At 42.4% G+C, this 22,471-nt stretch overlaps 1 protein-coding gene across 4 annotated transcripts in view; it reads left to right on the top strand.

Annotated features, from left to right (window-relative positions):
* Window positions 1–431: 431 nt before the first annotated feature.
* SLC41A2 (solute carrier family 41 member 2) overlaps window positions 432–22,471 on the top strand; it is a 120,293-nt gene continuing 98,253 nt past the window's right edge. For 2 of the 4 annotated variants that reach the window (XM_081311396.1, XM_081311399.1), the window contains exon 1: window positions 435–539. The gene's annotated coding sequence lies outside the window, so the exon portion shown is untranslated. Of the gene's footprint in view, window positions 540–7,228; window positions 7,279–15,927; window positions 16,087–22,471 lie in introns of all 4 variants that reach the window. The other 2 variants (XM_081311397.1, XM_081311398.1) reach the window with 2 other exon arrangements.

The following is a 22,471-nucleotide window of genomic DNA, read 5'->3' as shown; positions in this document are numbered from 1 at the left end:
GCGGGGAAGGTGCTGCGGGCTGCGCGGCATCTCTCCCCTTCCCTTGGACCTTGGCTCTTGCGCGGCCCACGCTCTGCGCTGCACGGCGGAAAAGCACGCGCAGGGTCACATGTGCCTGGGTTTTAATCCCAATCCGCAAGAAGCAGGATCCCCGCCGAACCGAGGCCCTCGGTCTGGGAGCAGACGCCGTGAGTCGCGGACTCGGGGGTCCGGACGTCGGCGCGGGCGCCGTGGGGGTGCCGGGCGGGGTGGCGCGCAGGGCGACCGCCCTCCGCGGCCACCGCGCCGCTTCCCCGAGCGGCCCCCGGTGGGCACCCTCCTGGCGCGGGGCCGGGGGCGGCGCCGGTGGCCGGGTCGCCGCGGGGCGGCCACATCACCAGCGCGGGCGGCGGCGGGGCGTGCGCCTGCGCGGGCCGGGGCGGGGCGGGCCGCGGGCGCCGGCTGTCAGCGCGGGGCCGCGACGGCGCCTGGAGGCGCGCGAGCAGGAAGGACCGCGGGCCGGAGCCGCCGCCCGCCCCGCTGCCGGTGCCGGGCTCTAGGTGAATGCCCCTTCCCCGCGCGCCCGGCGGCCGCGGCCCGACTGAGGGACTGGCCTCGCTCCCGCCGGCCGCCGCCGCCCCGGCAGGTGGTCGCGGAGGGAAAGTCCGGGCTTCGTCCGCGGCGCGGGGTCCCGGCGCATCCCAGGTGGTGGAGGGAGGTGAGGCGGGGACCCGCGGCGGGCCGGGCCGGGCCGGGGCGCGCACACCGGACCCTCCTCGCGCGCCCCGCCGCCGCCGCCGCCGCCGCGGACCTGTCGCCCGGCCCCGCAGCCCCGACCCGAGCGCGGGCGGTGGCCGAGCGCGGACGCGGATGCTGGCGGGGGCCTCCGGCACACCGAGTCCGGCTTCGAGGCTGTCACCCGGGTCTTGTCTTTCTGTCTGTACAGTGTGTCTCCATTAAGAAAAGAACTAATAATAATAATAATAAACCCCCAGTGTTCATTTGTGGGAAGAGATGACACACTGATGTCTGTGACTTGTGGATTACGTTTGTGTGGAGATTACACATGTCATCCGAGATTTACGCCACGTTCGATCCAACTCGGCCCTCGGAAGTGTGGATTTTCGTGTCCACCGAGTTTTGCCACTGCCACCACTATTCAGAACATTTACCTCGTCCCCCAAGAAACCTGTCCCCGTTGGCAGTGACTTCTCGCTTCCCCCGACCCCACCCCTTCGCAACCACTAAGCTGCTTTCTGTCCCTGTGGGTTGCCTGCGGTGGACCTTTCCGATAAATGGAATCAAGGATGGGTGTCTTTCCGTCGGGCTTCTTTCACGTAGCATAGGGTTTTCCAGGTTCATTCATGCTTCCGTGTGTATTAGTACTTTATTTTTGTTAATAGCTGAATGATTCTCTGAAGTGTCACACAGTTCCACCTTTTGCTCATCTGTTCACCAGTTCATGTACGTTTGGGTTTGGTTTTATTTAGTTATTGAATATGATACTGCCATGAATATTTGCGGAGGTATGTTTTGAGTGCATTTGAGCATATACCTAGAAGTGGAATCTCTCTGTTTAACTTTTTGAAAAACTCCCAGGCTTTACCAAAGCAGCTGTACCTTTCTGCATTCCCTCCAAGCAGTGTATGAGGGTTCCCAGTTGCTTCACCTCCCCACCAGCACTTGTTATTTTCTATTGACTCCCTTTTAAGTTCTGGCCACCCTAGTGGGTGTGAAGTGGTACCTCTTTGTGGTTTTGATTTGCATTTCCCTAATGGTAGGGATACCAGGCATCTTTTCATATGCTTATTGGTCATTTGAGTATCTTTTTTTGGAGAAATAGCTATTCAAATTCTTTGCCCTAATTGTCTTTGGGTTATTTGACTTTTTACTGTTGAGTTGTGGTGTTCATTTATTTAAAAAAAAAAAAGGCATTCTGGGTTTTGGGACTAGCACTGATTTAAAAAAAAAAAAGCCAACCAACACAATACTAAAATCTGAGATTCTTACACCTGTAGTGCTTATACAGGTATATAGGTACTTGGGTAGATGTTGAATAAGTGCCATTTAATCCTTTCACAACACTCTACTTATTATTGGCCTTTTTCCTGTCCCCCTTCTATTTTCTCTTATGAGAGATGCTTCAGAAGTCCTGACCAGAGTCAAGAGGGCTAACCTGTACTTGCTATTTTCATATATTCTGTGCTTAGTTTGAAAAGTTCTGGTTATCACTTTAATTACAAATAATTTATATTGATGTCTAGTTAGATGAGCTAATAATAGATTACTCAGTTAAATTACTCAGAATTTTATATGCTTCTTGCAAAACAGAGGGTCTTATTTTCCTCAGTTTGTGTCATTTTTAGTACAACCATGGGTGGTAAATATTTTTGATGGCATTAAAGAGCCACTTACAGGTGAATGAGCACTGTTATGCCTACTGCTTGTTAATTTTTCAGTATGCACCAATTCAGCATCAGATCTTGATAGCAAAAATTACTTTGACAGCACCTCCAAGAATTCAGACTCATTTTTGCACTAATCTAATAGATTAAAGAAAAAAATATTCAACAATACCTGATAAAGTATAATAAGAAGATTTATTTATTTAAAAAAATTTAGTTGTAGACGGACACACTACCTTTATTTTACCTATGTGGTGCTGAGGATCGAACCCAGTGCCCCATGCATGCAAGGCATGTGTGAGGCCCTGGATTTGATCCTCAGCACTGTATATGAATAAAAAAAAAAGAAATAAAAGATCCACTTACAAATAAAAAATATTAAAAAAAAGAAAAGGTATATAGGGACCATAGCAATAGGATTTTGCAGAGTTGGGGAGAGAGACTGGGCTCAATTCTGAATACAGCGTGGGGCAAGTAGGAATTGATATCCAAGGAGCAGAGTGGATAGGAAAGTACAAAGGGAGGCTAAGGTGTGGCTTCAGGGTAGAGTACTCTCCTGGCGTGCCTGAGGCCCTAGGTTGGATCCCAAGTGCTGAAAAAAAAAATTAGTAAAATAAAAATTTAAAGGCCTCCTTGAGAAGTACAAAGGGGAAACATCAGGGGTTGGGGTTTTCTGGCCAGTCCAACATAACAGGATTTTAGTAAAGATAGATCCCATGATCAATCACCTAGGGGTTGTGGAGGAGGAGGAGCTGATTAGATAGTCAGGGTGGGAGTTTCTGGTTAAACTAACTCAGCAGGATTCTTTGCTAAACCTGAATTTTACAATTTGCACAGATGGCCCTAGGAGAAGGTTCAGGAATTGGATTAGAGTTTGGTCATGCAAGAATCTTTGTCAGTGTTTAAAAGTGTACTACCAAATTTCAGAAGCGTTATAGAAAATAAAAATTTTGAAATAGAAACAGTGAAAAAAGCAACTGATTAAAAGTATGTGAAGTACAATGCCAATATCCTGTAATCCCAGCTATTTGGGAGGCAGAAAAAGGAGGATCTCAAGTTCAAGGCTACCTTGTGCAACTTGACATGTCCCTATCAACAAAAAAGATAACAAGGATTGGAGCTGGGGCTGGGTACAGTGGTGCACATTTGTAATTCCAGTGCCTAGGGAGGCTGAGCAGGAGAATCAGGAGTTCAAATCTAGCCTCAGCAATATAGCAACTTAGCGAGGCCCTAAGCAACTTAATGAGATCCTGTCTCTAAATAAAACATAGAAAGGGGCTGGGGATGTGGCATAGTAGTAGAGCACCCCTGGATTCAATGCCCAGTACCACTAAATAAAGTGTGTGGAGAGCAGCTTCAGCTCTACTTCAACCTATGGATTATAAACAGTGGTAATATAATAATAATAATGTTATTATTATTATTATAATAATAATGTTATTATAATTAATAATAATAATGTTGTTATTATTATTATTATAATATAATAATATTATAAACAGTGCTAATATTATTGATTCTTTTATGCCTTGCTGCCTTTACTAGAAGAATATGGTTGACATTTTCAGTGTATGTATAACTTGTGGTTTTTGTTTTGTTTTAGCTATTGAGATTTTTTTTTGGGGGGAGGAGGTGATTCTGGGGGTCGAATCCAGGGCCTTGGGGTGCAAGGTAGATACTCTACCACTGAGCTACATCTCTAGACCTTTTGAAAAGTTTTTGTTTTGAGACAGGGTCTTGCTCTGTTGCCCAGGCTGGGTTCAAACTTGTGATTCTCCTGACTTGGCTTTCCAAGCACCTGGAATTACAGGTTTGCACCACTGTGCCCAGCTGTTTCTTCTTAATTTACATACCTACTCAGATGAAACCATAGCACCTGAAAAACTTCAGGTTTCCCTCGCAGGAAGGAAAGTCCTGCCCTAAGGTGTTTCCTCATAGGAGGTGAAATGTAAAGGAAAACTTTCTCTAAGGCAATATAAGCGCATAAAGAGCCAGCCAGAGCCTGTCTTATTGACCTTTATCCCTGTCTTAGCAATTAGATAAGTTACTGTAAGAGAAACTAATGATAGGGATGGAGAAAAAGAAGTGTCTCTTTAATCTGTTGCCGTTCAGAGGGGGACACAAGCAGTCTCCTCATGAGTTGTGTGGTGAGTAAAAGGGTTTTGTGGGCTAGCCTAGGGAATCGGTCACCATTCACAAAAATAACTACTATTATATTTTCCTTGGAAAAGACTAAACCTCTTAAAAAAAAACTTTTAAAGTGGGTGACCATTTCATTATGTGGTTAAATACATAGATTATACAAGTCCATTTCCTTGTGTTACTACTCAAATATTTACCGAGTGTCTAACATGTTAACAGGCATGAGGCTGGGCCCTGGGGATTCAGTGGCGTTCAGGAATGGGTCCTCGCTGCCATGAGTTTACAGCCTAGAACTTTGGGACCAGAGGAGGGGAATGAATTTCAAAGGCCAGGAAAGTGATGTCTAAGAGCCAAGATCATGAGCAGGATCAGAGAAGCCAGGCGAAAGGGAAGAGAATGTGCAGTACCTGAGGGTGGAACTTTTCTAACTGCAAGTGCTTACTAGTATTTTGTGGCGTCAGTTTAGTATCTTGTGTGACAGCGTGTGTGTGTGTGTGTGTGTGTGTGTGTGTGTGTGTGTGTGTGTTTGGTACTGGGACTCAACCCAAGGTCACTTAACCTCTGTGCCACATCGACAGCCCCTTTATTTTTTGAGACAGGGCCTCTCCAAGTTGTTTAGGATCTCACTAAGTTGCTGAGACTGGCTTTGAACTTACCATCCTCCTGCTTCAGCCTCCTGAGCTACTGAGACCACAGGCGTGCGCCACTGTGCCCAGCAAACCAGTGTTTTTCTTTTCTTTTTTTTTTTTTTTAATTTTTAAAATATTTTTTTTTAGTTGTGGTTGGACACAATGCCTTTATTTTATTTCTTTATTTTTATGTGGTGCTGAGGATTGAACCCAGGGCTACCCACGTGCTAGGCGAGCACTCTGCCTCTGGGCTACAACCCCAGCCCCCACCAGTGTGTTTTTAAAAAAGAAATAAAATAGGAAGGATGGGTCACATGTAGCTACTTAGTAAATGGTGAGGGTGGGTGGGGTTGTTTATGCAGGACGAGTTAACCTTATGAAAGTTTGGATTTATCTCGGAATAAATGAGAAGGCACTGAATTTAGTTGGGGCCTGATTAGATCCATATTTTTCTGAAGGTCTCATTCAGTGTGGAGTCTTTCAACTCAAGTTCAAACTTCAAGTCTCTTGGCCTCGTGTTCCAGGTATTCTAAAATCTGGTTCCAGTCCATTCTAAAGCAGCTTTCCATTGTTTTTATTATTAGAATCTTCTATTTCATAAAGATTCTTTGCCTACCTTTGCATCATGAAGGCAGGCTCTGAGAACAGATCTTACTTTTGTCTTTTCACAGTGAATCTTGCAAGTAGCATGGTGCCTGGTACAGCTGTAGACTAAGAAAATTTTTGTTAATACAGTCTAATTATATTCAGTTAATAGAAATGTTATGTAGGAGTGGAGGTGGCTTTGCTGCTCCTAGTAATAACTTGCTTTTGAACAAAAAAAAAAGGTTTTTATTAGAATTTTTTTTCTCAATTGAAGTCATGTTAGTGATAGAAATAAATTACCTTTTAAATAAGTGAATTTAACAAATTAATAAAAGAGCACTAGAGATAAGAAAAAAAAAGCCAATATGCTTTCTATTTTTGGTGTTTCTCCTCCCAAAGAGTACAGGAAAACTGCACAGGTGATTCATAGGAACTAGCAATCCAGCAATTTTTTTTTTCTGCCTTTGGTGGGGGCAGTATTGGGGATTGAACCTAGGGGCTTTGCCTCTGAGCTACATTCCCACCCTTTGTATTTTTTATTTTGAGATAGGGTCCCACCAAGTTGCTAAGGCTGGCCTTGAACTTGCTATCCTGTCTCAGTCTGCAGAGTCAGTAGGATTACAGGCGAGAACCCCCACGGCCTGCTTAGGGATCATCTTATATTTTGTTTGAACTTAGAGGAATTTCTCTGAGTACTCCCCCAAAGGTAGTTTTAGGAAGCTGCTAGGGACCAAGAGAGGTAAGTTAGATTAAAACATATCAATCATTAGAGGTAAGAGGAAATAGATTTTGCTCTTAGAAGTAAGAATAGAACATCCATATGCCTCAAAGATCTTACAAATAAGAATATGAAGATGTCTCAGTTTGTTGCCAGAGAATCTACTGTCAGAGTACTATGACTTCACAGAATTAATTGTGAAACCCAATCACGAAAGGAAAATTCTTCCAGTGTATCGTTCTGATAAGTGGCAAGAGAAGTTATGAAAAATTCATGAAAGGTAGAGATTTCAGTTCTGATTCAGGTTTATTGTAGTGTATTTTTGAGGTGTGGAAATTTTCCTAATTAGTTTTGTAGTAAGATTTTGTACACACACATGCATACACATCTTGAACTAGAATGCTAGAGTCAAATTTTGCTAATATATGATGGCTTTTTAAAAATACTCATTGAATTGGATACTTCTATGTTCCACTCTGTCCTGTTTTAAGCAGTGCACCATAGGACCAAATGGAAACTATTAACTTGTATAAATTCACAGAAGGAAATAATTCCAGGTGTGGGAAAATATTGTGCACACAGCTGTTCACTGCAATGTCATTTTGTCAAGAAAACGTCCTGCTGTAGGGCAGTGATGCATTAACCTGCGGCAGGACACCTAAGGCCATTGAACCCGTGTCTTCCCTCTCTCCTCCCACCTGGGCAGATGGTTCCCCAGAGGTGAGTTCTTTGAGCACTTTAATGTTTGTGCTTTCTGACTTTTCTTCTAGCCCAGTGGTTTCCAATCTTGAGGAGAGGTCTCGGTGTCTTCTTGGGTCAGGTAAGGTGGGGCAGAGTGGCTGGAGTACAGGGTGCGGGAACTGGTGTGCTTTGAGTTCACACAACCGTTTGGTGTATTGGCATTTCACATAGGGTTTAATTTAATCGAAGTGTTGCTCTTCTTAAAAACAAATGTTTATAAACAATTGGTCTAGTTTAGAAAATGAAGTCCTAAGCTGCCTCCTTAGGAATTGCAGGTCTGCACAGATGGCCGCCTGCTGCTTGGTCATGGGAAGCTTCTGCTGGGACCTGTCCACATCCCTGCAGTTTCCTGCCGGTTGCTGGTCTCTGTGTTAGATATACTTTCTCCTCTTCTCCCATCTCTCAATCTTACTTGTCCTTTAAGGTTCAGCTAATGATCACTTTAGTTATTCATTTAGTTGCCGAACAAATACATATTGTCATATACACAAGTTGGTTGGATGCTGAGTAGGGAATATGTAGAATTTGTTTTAAAAGCTCATGGCCTTGAAAAGGATGACCTTCATGTATATGAGTGCAGTAAGATGTAAGGAGGTCAGAGCACTATGGGAACAGGAGCTTCTGGACTCTGTGGTCTGACGTCTATAACCAAGGCAGTTTATGCTATGGTTATGTTTCTGGGTCTTCAGAAAACATTTATTTATTAATAGATGATGATATGGAGAGTTCAACTGTGAATCAGAGGTGAGACCACTGAGCTACATTCCCACCCCTTTGTATTTTTGATTTTGAGATAGGGTCATGCCAAGTTGCTGAGGCTGGCCTTAAACTTGCAATCCTCCTGTCTCAGCCTGCAGAGTTAGTAGGATTGCAGCAGACCTTGTACCTATGGCCATGTAAGCTGGTGTAGATCATACCAAAGAATACCTGCAGTGGCTTCTGTATCACTAACAGTGGTTAGAGAGTCCTGAATTCAAATCCTGTGTCTTTATTTTTATAATATAAGAGATATTTATAATTATTACAGTATCAGCTCATTTGAAAATTACAAACCAGAGATTCAGTACAGCAATGTACAGCATTTTTGTGACTGTGTAACATAGCATATTAATTAGTAAGAGGAGAATGAGGTAGGATGTTAGGTTTTGAGCCTTTTATAAAAATATATACTATTGACTATGATAACATTAGGTAGCATTCACTGAAAGCTCAGTACAATTTTCTAAGTGGTTGATATGTATTAAGTCACTTAATCCTCACAATAACCCAATAAAGAGAATATTTATTTTTTTTTCATGAGGAAACTGAAGTCTAGAAGCAAGTGTTCCATAGCTAGTGACAATCAAGATGTAATTTGGAAACAAATTTTCCCTCTCTTAACTGAAGTGTGAAAAATTTGTTGAATTAGTCACTTATTATTTCACCATAAAAATCACTCAATATAAATCATGTTATTGACGTACCTAACAATAACATAGGAAATAGCTCTCTATGTTCAGTTGCAGATTACACAAAGCATTTGCTATAAAGATTCCACATGAATAATACAATTTTAAATAGATAGTTATTATTCTCCTTTTAAAAAATGTACCTGACCGAAACCTATAAATTGAGGTCTGGAATTATGATCATGTATGGATTTTTATAATCTGAATTTAAGCTCTTCTATTACTCCTAAGAACACATACTCTTCCTTTCTCAATCCCTAAAAGGCAGTGTTTAAAAGGCAGGCTAGTAGGCATGTATTTGAGCATCAGCAAGGGGGTACCACAAGAGAGAGAAAACTTAAATAATTCAGTATTTTATAATTTTTTTTTTGTACTGGGGATTGAACCCAGGGAGGCTTACCCGCTGAGTCACATTCCCAGCCCTTTTTTGTGTATTATTTAGAGAAAGGGTCTTTCTGAGTTGCTTAGGGTCTTGCTAACTTGCTGAGGCTGGCTTTGAACTTGTAATACTCCTGCCTCAACCTCCCAAGCTGTTGGGATTACAATGTTTTATAATTCTTAAAACAAGAAGCATTCATGGGAGAAATCAGGCCTTTTGGACACCTGAACTTATTTTGTTTGGCTTTTGAGCTACACGTGATGGGTTAGGGGAAGATGTACCTCAGTCCTCATGGTATTCTGGTCCTCTGAAGTAGCTTGGGCCTCATGTAGTTATTTTTCACAGTCATCCAACAAATAAAAGCTATAAATGAAATCATGGTATGAAAAATAGAATGTCGTAGACTAATGAGTTTGCCTAGAGTGTTTGGGATCTATTAGCTGAATGAGGGCTGTTGTCTTTTAGTTGTGCTGTTCTTTGGGAGAATGTGTGGAGAGGAGGAGGAAAGAAAGTAGAAGAGATTTTCGAGTTCCTGGGAGTTTAAAAATAGAGGAAACTGCAAGTAACCTTTAAAAATAAGTGTAGAATAATATTGACCAGGAAAATTTTTATTGATACTTTATGAAATGCAAAAATCAGGACACAAAACCTTATGTATAACATAAACCCAGTTTTTGTTTTATACATGTATTTGGAACAGTCAAGTTCATTGCATAGACCAGTGATCATCTGTGGATGACGGCTTTCCAGGATCGACAGTTTTTGTCTACCCTCAGTTCTTTCTTTATGTAGAAAGAAAAAGAATAAAAGAGAACTCTATGGACATGAGAAGCAAAGGATTGTCCAGTGTTTTTCTGAGCAAAGACCATGTATGGCAGGGAAATTGGGTGGGTGGCCTGGGAGTAGTTTGATCTTGAGCTCTGAGTTGGACTGCGAGTCCTCCAGAAAAGGGCTCCTTGTTTTTCTTTTGTGTTAACTGGTATTGAATTTTAAAAAGTGCTCGGCCCTGACCAAAGTGTAGAGAAGAGAGATGATTGCAGGGGGTAAAGGTACTGAAATATTGCCAATTGAAACCACACTGTGTACCTGTCCCTTACCTCAGCAGCATGGAGTCTCTGCTCAGGAGTCTGTGCACTCAACCTCTTAGGGAGAGCAGTTTGGGGAGGCAAAAGGTCTAGCTTCATCCTCAGTGTGAAGGTGTCACCAGGGACCCTCTGTGGGAGCTGTCTGTGCTGCTTAGTTACCTAGAGGAGGTAAGGGACTTCAGTGGCCAGCTCGCGGGTAGAGGGTGTCAATGCATGCTGGGGACAGGGAAAGGGAAGGACATATGGAGGATGGGCAGAAGTGCTTTGAGTAAATATTTGAAATGCGATAGCCTGGAAAATTATGGGGCCTTCATGATCTTAGAGCCTGGAGTGAAATGATTACGTGTGGCAAGTACTTTTTTTTTTTTCCCCTTTCACTTTTCTTGAAAGTTCATTTTTCTGTTAAACATTGGTACATCGACTTCTTTTATTTTTAGCTTTTAGCTTATTTATTCAGTGAGTCAAATTATGTTTTAAGTTGGTTGTAGAAGTGGGTATGCATTTTTAAAAATGGGACCCTAAGAGTATTAGAATGTGATAAAAGAATAAAATATGAAAGTGTACTTTTGTATGAATTCCAAATAACAGTTTCTACTCATTTGAAATGATAATGAGCTATAGTTGCTTAGCTTCTAAATATGAGGATTTCAGATTTATTACAGATTTATAAGTGTTAGAGAAATAGTTAAGGATATGTTTTATTATCATGTATTCTATCTTTTGTTACACAAGTGTTGTGTCAGCTTATAAAAACCCCTACAAGAAATATTGAGTTAAAAAAAATAGAAGTAAAAAATCATTCCAGAATAGGAATATAATATTAGGTGAATAAGTTGATCATAAGATTTGACTTTCAGATGGAGCTGTTTCCTCCCTGCTAAAAACAGATGGCTCCATCTCTATTAAAGAAAAGCAAAAATAACAGTATTCCAGTGTCAAGGCTCCGTGTGTGTGTGTGTGTGTGTGTGTGTGTGTGTGTGAGAGAGAGAGAGAGAGAGAGAGAGAGAGAGAGAGAGAGATTGCGAGAGACTGGGGAACACCCTTTCTGTTGTTTGAGGGCAATTCCTCAACTTCAGAATAGCTCTCTGGTTCAGCTTGTTTGCCCTCCAGCCCTTCTTAATCCTGTTCCAAATAGGGGCACAAAAACTTAGGGTAATTGCTTCCTATATTATAAAACTGCTTATTTGTTGCTATTATTTAATCAAATCCCTAGTTCCATGATATTGTTCGCCTTCCAGTTGGTTTCCATGGGGGTAGATAAGACCTGCCTGGTGGCCCTGGTAGAACACACTGTACTGTCCTAGGCGGTGCACCTTGTTCTTTGGACACCTACAGTATTTAATCTGTCAACATTTTCCCAGTGGGTAGAGTTGCTTTACCAGTTGATTCCGTCTTTGTTGATCCATTGGCTTATTGATTTTGTTTTCTATTTTTGTTTTTGAGATAGTGTCACTGGGCTGCCCAGGCTGGCCTGGAACTCCTGGGCTTAGCCAAGTCTCCCCAGTAGCTGATTTTGGCTTTTTTTTTTTTTTTTTTTGGTGTAGCCTTCTTCCAAATAAAGATTCTTTAAAAATAATTAATAAATTTCTTTTGTTAGTGAGGGGGATTAGAGGTTCTCATGATTCTGAGAATGAAATGAGCTGCTCTGGGTCATTTGGAAGATTATGACACATATTGAGGATTTATTATACAAAGGATTTATCATTCCCACTATTATTTCTGCAGGCTTAAACAAATTCTTTGCAAATATTCAGCTATCTCTTAGGCATGAAGAAATGTTGGGGTTAATACCTTTTATGGCATTGCTCTTTCCTTTCCGTGGGCGACCTTAGAAGTGAGAGGTGGCTTCAGGGATTTCTGCTGGCTTCTGGGTGTCAGTAGCTGAATCATGCCTGGGGACTGCTCAAGCTTCTGTGTGCCGGGTGGAGGCCACCAGTTTTATAGCAATCTGTGTATGCGGAGGTTAAATGCCCTTCACTCTTCTCTCATTTTCCCCTCTTGTCAAAAATGTTTGATGTCACTACCTATTGCCCTAAATGAAACTGTGAGCTCTCGAGCTGAGTTTAGGCAGAAAGCTTCCAGTTTAAGCCAATAAAGTTGAGATTTTTCTCAGAAGGCCTGTGGATAAGAATAATGAAAGGGTAAAAATGGTTTAATAAAAGCTTAGAGCTAGTCAAGGTGGAGAAGAGACTTCTTCAGTGTGATTCCATTATCAAGACTCATGGTCTTTGCGGGTTCTGATACGTTCTTATGGAAACCCAAGGGAGAAACTCTTTAGAGACATGTGATCTCATGGTAGCTTCTTCAGGCAAGAGGGATTTTTTGTTTTATTAGAAATAAAGAAGCTAAGTTCAGAATCATAAAACTAATGTCTAATAGGCTGCTGGGACTTTAAATTTTTCTCTTTAAAATGAGAGGAGTTGGGCATGGTGGAGCCTACCTGTAATCCTGGCTCCTCGGGAAGCTGGGACAGAAGGATTGCAAGTTCAAGGCCAGCAGACGCAATTTCGTAATTTCAAAAATAAACAAAAAAAGCACGGAGAATGTAGCTCAGTGGTAGAGTATTTGGCTAGCATGTGTGAGACCCTGTATGACCCCTGGTATCTTTATTTAAAAGAAAAAAAAAAAGAGGGAAAATGAATGAAGCCTAATTTATTCAGATTTGAATTTTTAAATGAAAATAATTAAAGAAAATTGAGCAGCCATAGAATCAGCTTGCTGCTTGAGTGCTGCAAAGAGCAAGTGGAGTGAGCATCATCCTTATCTTTATGAACCCATCCCACAATGAAGTACTGAGTGTTATTCAAAGGAATAAAAACAATTTATCAAACAAGAAAATAATTTGTACTCTATCAGCTGAGGTCCGGTTTTGATTGGCATGGCCTTTCTAGAAGTTAATTGAGTTGACTACATAGCATATCTTGTTTTGTGATTAGTGCATTTTAATAACAAAAAGAAACATCAGACAGAGGAACTGAAAGGAGCGGAAAACATGCTTGCAGAAGGACTTAAGAAAGAAGAGGTAATAACCAAAGTATGACCCACGGGTGGGTGGTTGTGTGCCTCTGTGGGTGTGATGGGACAGTGGTTTTTAGTGTATTGATATAAATATGTTTAAAAACATGTTCAACATGTTTTTAAAGTTTTGACCAAATGTGATAATTACCAGTAATAGATTACATCAAAACTCTTATTTATTGTTATGAATTGTTAAATTACTATTCATACCTTTCAGAATGATTAGGCACAATTAATACCTGCCAACACAGCTTTGCTGAATGTTCTTTTTTTTTTTTTTTTTTTTTTTTTTTACCACAGATTGAACCTGGGGGCACTCGACCCCTAAGCTATATCCCCAGCCCTTTTGCTCTATTTTATTTTAGAGTCAGGGTTTCACTGAGTTGCTTAGCATCTTGCTGTTGCTGATGCTGGCTTTGAACTTGCGATCCTCCTGCTTCAGCCTCCTGAGCAGCTGGAATACAGGTGTGCGTCGCTGTGCCCGGCGTTTGCTGGATATTCTAAGTACTATTTAACTTTTGCAATGGAACAGAATAATTCCTCAGGCACAATGGGCAGGTTTCTCCAAGATTCTGACTTAGGGGCTAGGGTTGTGGCTCATTAGTAAAGCGATCACCTTGCATGTGTGAGACCTGGGTTCCATCCGCAGCACATAAAAATAAATAAGTTAAAATGAAGGTATTGTATCCAACTACAACTAAAAAATAAATATTAAAAAAAAGATTCTGACTTAGTAAACACACACATATATAGTATACTTTTTTCCCTTAACTTTTAAAAATAAACAATTTTAGCACTAATGTTGGATTTTTATAACTGCAGTTGAGCTCGTAAAGGAGTGCCTGGTATTTCTTTTCCTTTAAGTCACACACCCTCTGACCCAAGCATGACAAGGTTGTTACAGGGAACCTGGAATGGATCTTTCCATAAATCCAAATGTACCCAGTGGAAAGGACTGCTCTTTAGTCTGAGGCTTTGTCTTTTCTACATTTTTTTAAACTTTTTCTTTTTTTTTTAGTTGTCAGTGGACCTGTATTTTGCTTATTTATATGTGGTGCTGAGGATCGAACATGGTGCCTCACACATGCTAGGCAAGCGCTCTACCACTGAGCTACAACCTCAGCTCCTTTTTTTTTCTATATTTTTGATGTTAAAATGTAGGCTGAGTTTTTAGAGGAAGATTGTATTTATTTAAACTTGGTAAAATTTGGGGCTGGGGTTGTGGCTCAGTGGTAGAGCACTTGCCTAGCATGTGTGAGGTACTGGGTTTGATTCTCAGCACCACATACAAATAAATAAAAATAAAGGTCCATTTGCCGCAGTCTGGCTGGGCACAAATCACGAGCCACTCAAGCAGGAACAAATTTTATTTCCAAACTCACGCAAACGCCACCCACTCGGCCCTTCCAGGCACACCACACACACCGGAACTCCCTCCACCGGAACCTCACCAACCAACACGAACTCCCCAGGAATCCCCTCGAGAACTCCAAAGTAGCGGGTGCCCGAGGACAGCAGGTGTCTATATACAATTGAATACACAGCCTGTTTCAATCCAGCATCATCTTAATGGCTCGCCTCTCAACCATTACTTCTGGCAAAATGCCAGGGGCCATTCCGACTTGGCTGTGGCTCTCAGCACCATTGACAACAAAAAAAAAAGAAAACCTTGGTAAAATTTGGGAGGAAATTTTTCTGTTGTTTGAGATTCACATGTTTGAAAACTCCTTGACTATAGACTGGGGCCTTCAGGTGCTCAGGATGCCAGATCCCCTAAACTGGGTAGGCATCTAGCAGGCAGATTCCTTTAATAGACGCCTTTGGGAAGCTTTGTCAGGTTACGCTGTGGCAATCAGCAAGTCTAAACTTTCATTGACTTTCAGGGCCAGGAGCTTTGGTCATTTCTTGTGTTCTGAGCCTGTGGGTGCTATGGTTGGTTCTGGTGCTGCTCTCCATGTGTCCCTGTCCTGGAACCCAGTCTGAAGAAGCAGCAAGTGCCTAGGACATGCCACTGTCAAAGACAGGGAAAAGAGACATACCTGGGTTGTTCCCACTGCCCTTCCATGGCCTAAGCCTTCTCATGGCCATACCTGACACCCTGGAGACAGTGTCGCCCTCCTGTGGTGTGGCAGGTGACATGGCAACAGGGAGGGAGAACAATCCTGTTTGGGAGAGGAGTAGTAAAAATGACATCATCCTGCTGACTCATTTGTAAGCTTAAAGGGCAGTAATGAGCACTCTGAGCTTAAGAAGCCTCTTATATCCCGTTGTACAAATATGCCATGGTCTTTCCCCTCAGGGATTAATTTCATTTTTTGTTGGTATGAACAGTGCTGCTGAGAACATCTTCCAGTGTCTTCTAGGGGACAGTGCAAGTTTCTCCAGGGGCAATGATTGGGTGGGGTTTCTGGATGGTAGGGCACATGCTCTGATTTTAGTAGATAATGCCAAGTTCTTTTCCAGGGTTCTGACAGATTTTAATATGTATGGTGATCATTTGGGATACAATTAAAAGTGCAGATTTTGATTTAGTGGGTAGGTTGGGTTCGGGGTGGGAGCTGACTGAGATCCTACATTTTTAACAAGCTCCCGTGCTGCTGTAGCCGCTGGACCATAGGCCATAGTCTCGAGTAGCAAGGTCTAAGGTACTCAGATAGGCAGAGTCACCCCTGTGTTGGTTGCGCCTAACGCACAGAGTCTTTGGAACAAAACTGCGAAATAACAACATTTGCTACAGCTAGGTCTACCTAAGTTTTTAAAATCATATCTTTTTTTTTTTTTTTTTTTTTTTTTTGCAGTACAGGGGGACTGAACCCAGGGCCTGGAACAGCTAGCCAAGTGCTCTACTACTGAGCTACATCTCCAGATCTTCGTCATTTTATTTCTTTTGAGACATGGTTTCACCAAATTGCCTAGGCTGGCGTTGAACTAGCTGTCCTCCTGTCCCATCCCCCCAAGTAGTTGTAATTACAGGTGTGCAGCCACCACACCTAGCTTTATGCCTGACATTTTTATTGACATTGTTTAGATAATGTTTATTTTTAAGTAATTGTTTTTATGGATTATAATGTGATGTTTTGATCTAGGTATACATTGTAGAAAAATTCAGTCAAGCTTATATATTCATCATCTCACTACCTTGTTTGTGTGTATGTGTAGAGAACACTAAACTCTATCATTTCAGCAGTTTTAAAGCGTGTATTACTATTAACCATGGTTATGCACTGTAATATGTCACTGAAGGCTTATTCTTCTCTCACTGAAACTTTGATCAACATCCTCTCTTTCCCCATCCCTTCTCCTTTTCCCCTCCAGTCTCTGGTAATTACCTTTTCATTCTCTATGACAGCAACTCTTTTAGATTTCACATGTTAGCAATTTCATGAAGTATTTGTCTTTCTGTGCCTGACTTATTTCACTTGGAATAATGTCCTCTCCATCCATGTCCTGAATGACAGAATTTCCTTTTTTTGTAGGCTGTATACTAGTCCATTGTGTATGTATACCACATTTTCTTTATCCATTCATCCATTAATTAACTTACCTTCTGTCCAGATCTTGCTATTGTGAATAATGCTGAAATAAACATGAGAGTGTCAATTTTAACCACTATACTTGCTGAACCTGTTGCACATATTTTTTTAAAAAATTCTATCTGTGTAAATATTGGCCATTAGTGAATAAAATTATGATTTCTTTTTTTCTAAAGAAATATATAAGACTCTTTGTATAGTTTACAAAGAGGTCAGAATTTAAACCTGAACCATTCTCCGAAAGGTTTTGAAGACCTGGGTGGTTTTTAGCTATGTGAGTATTAGATTAGTGGAACCTGCCAAGTAGCTGAAGAGTGACCCATAATGTCTCTACGGGCATGCCTCAGAATAAGCACCTTCAGCCAGGGGAAGCTTGGTTGGGTTCTATTATTCTTAACATTTTTACCTGTTTTTACTCATTCACAAATGAATAACAGATACAGAATTGATATTTAATAGTACTTATGGACATTACTCATTTTAATTCAACCCACAAAGCTATTTTGATTGCAATCCATGATTCAACAAGAAGAGTTTCTAAGTGATTTCTTTAAAGGAAGAAAGTAAAAGGAGTCCTTAAGGAGGTGTAGGCTTTGTCAGTTAGCAAGCATGAGAATAACTGGATGAAGTGAAGGGTAACAAAAACAAACATACTTTCTTGGAGAAGGCTGGTGATATGTGATCCGCAGCATGTGCTCGTTGAAGGGCAGTTCCTAGTTTTCCCTTTCTCATGGATTAATTCTATTTGTAGTACTTACAAACTGCATTTAAAAAGAAAAAAAGCAAAACACTGTGCAAACAAACACCTCTCAGAGTAGCTTCAACAGTGGAGATTGAGTGGCCACATTATTGGGAGGAACAGGGGTGGAGGGGGCTTTAAATAAATGCCTTGGAGCTCTGACCCTGTGGATCCTCTTCTCATGCAGGTGGGTTTCCCCCGCAAGCGGCAGTGATGGTGGTGGCTGGGGGAATTTTGTGACAGCTTCAGAATTATGTCATGCCAAGGGCAATGAGAACTCTCCCCCAGAGGCCCTCCCCTCTAAAGTAGCCTGTCAGTCATTCACTTTTGGTTAAATTAACTGTGTCCTTCATGGCCTTTGTCCAGATTGACTCAGTTACTTATTCACCCACTTGTTTTTCTTTCCCACTACAAGGTAAAACCGACTGACTAGACCAGGGACTGTGCCTAATTCCTTAATCACAGCAGCCCCAGCATCTAGTAGGCCCTCAGGCAATGGTAAGCAACAAATATATGAAATTCCAGGGAAGGCTCAAGTCCTCTTTTTTTAAAAAAATTGTATATTAGTGCATTTTATATATATATATATATATATATATATATATATATATATATTATATATAACTATGATTCACTTTGACATAGTTATTCAAGCATGGAATATAACTTGTTCCATTTCAGTCCCAGTGCTTCCCTTTGCCCCCTCCTTCCTCCCTGTGTCCTTTCCTGTATTCTACCAGTCTGTCTGTCTGTCTCTCTTTCTAGTTTTTAAATGAGAGCATTGTAGATACACATCAAGGTGAAATGCCCTGTGGTATTGTAAGGGTCCGGCGAAACGTCGGAGAAGGAAAGACCACACGAGACTAGCTTCATGCAATGGCAAGGGGGATTTTTATTAGGGATCCGTTCCAACGCGTTGGGACTCTGTGCTCACTCAAGAAGGGAGAGCAGCCCAGAGCCCAGAGCAGAGGTCAAGCAGAGCTTAAGTACACTTTTTGGAGAGGGTGGGGGGCTTTACATACATCAGAACAAATCATCATGAGGCGCGGGGAAATTGAACAACAATTCTAATACATGATTAGTCCATTCATTGGCGGGAACAGTTTGGGCAGGGGTGATTGGTCACTTCTATGTGGGGTACACATTCAAACTGATTGGTTCTGGGGCCTATATGCTTACGTGCCATGCTACCTGGAACCCTTAGCTATTAAACAACCAGGGAATCAATGGAGATATTTACTGGGCAGCTCTCGCATTGTTCTAACAACTTCACAAAGATTACAGGTTCCGGGGATGGCAGGAAGATGGTAACAATAGACTATTTAAATTCTAACAATGGTCTTTTACTTTTTAGCCCAGGCCTTGTAATCTGAAAGCTTTACATTGCCCTAGTCTTTTACACTTTAACTTTAACTTTAACTCAAGATTTTGCAGCTTAGAAATTTTACCTTTACAGTATGTTCATCCAGGCCCATGGGTAGGTTTGGTCAGTCTCATTCTATTGTTCCTCCGTTTTCTGTCCCTCTTCCCTCCCCACTAGTCATTTCCTCTACTCCATTGATCTTTCTTCTATTTTCATGGGATTCTCTGGGTTTTTCTGCCCTTATTTTGGTCTAGCTTCAGCATCTGAGAGAAAACCTTTGATCCTTGACTTTGAGTCTGGCTTATTTCCCTTAGCATGATGTTGTTCTCCAGTTTCATCTGTTTGCCAGCAAGTGCCGTCATTTCATTCTTCTTTGAGTAAAACTCCGCTGTGCAGAGAGGCCACATTTTCATTATCCATCTGTCTGTTCTCTGGTTCCCTAACTTGGTCATTGTGGATTGCTCTGCTATAAACACTGATGGGGCTAGATGGCTGTAGTGTGCTGATTTGAAGTCCTTTGGGTATGTGCCGAGGAGGGGAGAACTGGGTTAAAAGGCAGTTCCATTCAAAGTTTTCTTTCTTTGTACTCCACACTGCTTTCTGGAGTGGTTGTACTAACTTTCCATCCCACTGACAAGGTCTGAGTCGGGTTTTCCCCACATCCTTGCCGGCCTTGATTATGATTGTATTCTTGATGATCGCCATTCTGATTGGAGCAAGATGAAAGCCCAATGTGGTTTTGACTTGTGATTCCCCAATTGTTGGAGGTGTTGAATCTTTTTCATTTATATGTCGGCCATTTGCATTACTTCTTTTGAGAAGTGTTTAGTTCTTTTGTCCATTTATTACTAGGACGGGTTTTTTTTTTTTGTTTTTTTTTTTTTTTGGTTTTAGCCTGCGGCCAGCACAGGCTTCATAGGTGAAGGTTCGGCTTCGTGAGAAATCCACAGGGAGTTTAAATTACAGAGAGAGACTCTAATTACCTTTAAACCAGCTCCAGGACGGCTTCTCTTAGCTCCAGCTTCCAGCTACCTATTAGGGTAGCGAGATTTACTGAAGAGGCCAGAGAGAGAGAGAGAGAACATGCCAGGGAGTGGACTTTTATTGGGGAATAAAAAATTCTGGAGAAAATCCCATCCAATGAAGATTAAGGGGGCAGTGTCCCAAGGTCAGGTGAGACAATTGGGTCTTCAGGGGCTGTGGTCAGGCACGCCTCCACACAGACAAGCCCTTGGACCCGAGAAGGGTGGGGAAAGCTCTGGACACAAAGATGTGTCTCAGCGCCTCTCGCCCAGCCGGGGAGGTGACTCGAATCACGTGCAAGGATGGCCTCCCACATTTGGTGTTAGTTCCTTGATTTCTGGATATTAATCCCTTGTCTGAGGAGCAGTGATAAAGGTCTCCCATTCCATAGGCTCTCTCTTCATGTTCTTATTTTCTTTGCCATTCTTTGCCTTTTAATTCCATGTCATCCCTCTTACTGACTCTTGGTTTTATTTCTTGGGCTTCAGGAGTCTTGTTAAGAAGTCAGTGCCTGTGCCTTGGGTCCTTGGTGAGCTGCTTGTTGTCACTTTGTCTGGAAGGTTTCCATTGTGATCACAAGACCTACCAGAATCTCCTGGAGTAGGAAAGGCCAGTTTCCCACAGGAAATAGATACCGTTAGCTAAAATACTGGGGAAAGATATTGAGCAAATAATAATAAAACATCTGTCCGCCGTGTGTTTCGTGTTCTTGAAGCATGGCTTAGCGTTTCACCCAGCTGCTCGCCCTCATGCACGGGGTTGACCAGCTTCTTCACTGTGCGAGGGTGCTTGGCTGAAGGGATGGACAGGGACTGAAGTCTGGCCCAAGGCTCCGCTCAGAGTGTCCTTTTTCTGTGAAGCACTATTTTATCATTCACCCAAATTTCTGTGGTCTGTGTGCACACAGTGGCCGCAGAGCCCACTTCTCCATCCGACCCTCTGAACGGCTTGTGCTGCAGTAGGACTGCTAGGAGTAGGGGCGTGAGCAGATGTGCTGCACATCTGGATCCCATCGGCCAACTCCGAGGCACTCCCTTAGCCACATCCTGAGAGATTCTGAGAGATGACGCGTCTTGGGAAATCCCCCCTTTCCCCTTTCTTCCCCATTTTTCTACTTGGCGTTGCTTGTTGGGCCAGTGTCCTGAGCACAGTTAGAGCTTTCTGAACTTCAAGTTGGCTGAATCAGGAGAGGAAGCTGCCCTCCATCCTTCTTGTTTACCTGCTTTTCTCTGCCATTTCCACTTTCATCCACCTGGTAATTCTGCTTCAAGAGGAAGAACTTGCCCATCCCTGGTCCTTTGGTGGAATAGATCTTGGGTTTGTTTTGCATTTTATTTGGTTAAAGACTTCTTTGAGGAAGTGAAATGCTATTTTTAAAAAGGCAAATGAGTTGAAGAAATAAAAACCACTCAGTCTCACTCCTGTAAAGCTGCAGATCTCTGACATTCTAGATGGGTAGTTTCCATTCCAGAAGCTCCCGGCAGCTCTTCAGGTCTTTTTCGAGTACTCAGTTTCATCTCCACTCTGCATGGGTTCCCTTCATGGGATTTTCTTATATACTGATCATCCTGCAAGGGACAAAACTGGCAACTACTGTCACTCTTTGACACCTGTGGGGAACTGGTTCCAGGACTCCCCACAGATACCCAATTCTGTGGATATTCAGGTCCTCATATGAAATGGTATTTGGATATAACCAATGCACATTCTAGCCAAAACTTTAAGTCACCTCTAGGTTATTTAGAGTACCTAGCACAGTGTAAATGCTCTGTAAAAGTTTTCTACTATCTTGTTTAGGGATGACAAGAAGAAACAGTTGTGTGTTCTCAATACAATGCTTTTCAGGGCTGGGGATATGGCTCAAGCGGTAGCGCGCTCGCCTGGCATGCGTGCGGCCCGGGTTCGATCCTCAGCACCACATACCAACAAAGATGTTGTGTCTGCCGAAAACTAAAAAATAAATATTAAAATCCTCTTTAAAAATACAGTGCATTTAAGCACATTGTCCACCTGTGATTGGTTGAACTCCTGGATGTGGAATCCGCAGGTGTGGAGGGTCCCCTGCAGCATTTCATCTACTCATTACCTTCTCAGCGCAGGTCCTTAGAAGTCTATGCTGTAATCACTTGGGGAAGTTAAAAAAAAATTGTGGGCCTCAAACATAGATATTCTTAGTAGGCTTGGGGTCCTGGAATGTATATTCTGAGAATTCCCTGGTAGGCATTCCCAGACTCCCTGTAATCAGAGGGAGGAGAGGAGGGTGAATGAAGGACAAAATGGGTGAATCAGGCCCTCGGCCTACACAGCCCCACCTCTTTCTCCCTTTTCCACAGCTTCCTGTTTCTCTTTCTCTCCGAGGAGAGGAGGTGGATGTTCCAAGGCACAGAAAACAAATGTACTGAATAATGCAGTGGTTTTCCTTAAAACCAGCAGTACTGGTGGCAGCTCGTCTTGGTCTAGCTTGGTAGATAGGCAGTCCCATAGGTGGTGGGGCCACCTGTCCTTTATCAGATCAGTGCCAGTGTCTTGATCTTGGGAGTACAGACCCACTTGGGTGTTGGTGACATACAGCCGAGGCCTTAGACCTGTCAGTCGATAGCTTTGAAAGCCCCTCCAGCTGAGGCAGCATTTGTGCAAACAGTTAGGCTCTCCACCTGAGCAGGTGGCGTGTGGCCCTGCAGCTT

Source organism: Spermophilus citellus (assembly GCF_964194105.1).
Source record: "Spermophilus citellus genome assembly, chromosome: 10".
NCBI lineage: Eukaryota > Metazoa > Chordata > Mammalia > Rodentia > Sciuridae > Spermophilus > Spermophilus citellus.
This window is presented reverse-complemented; position numbering and strand designations above follow the sequence as displayed.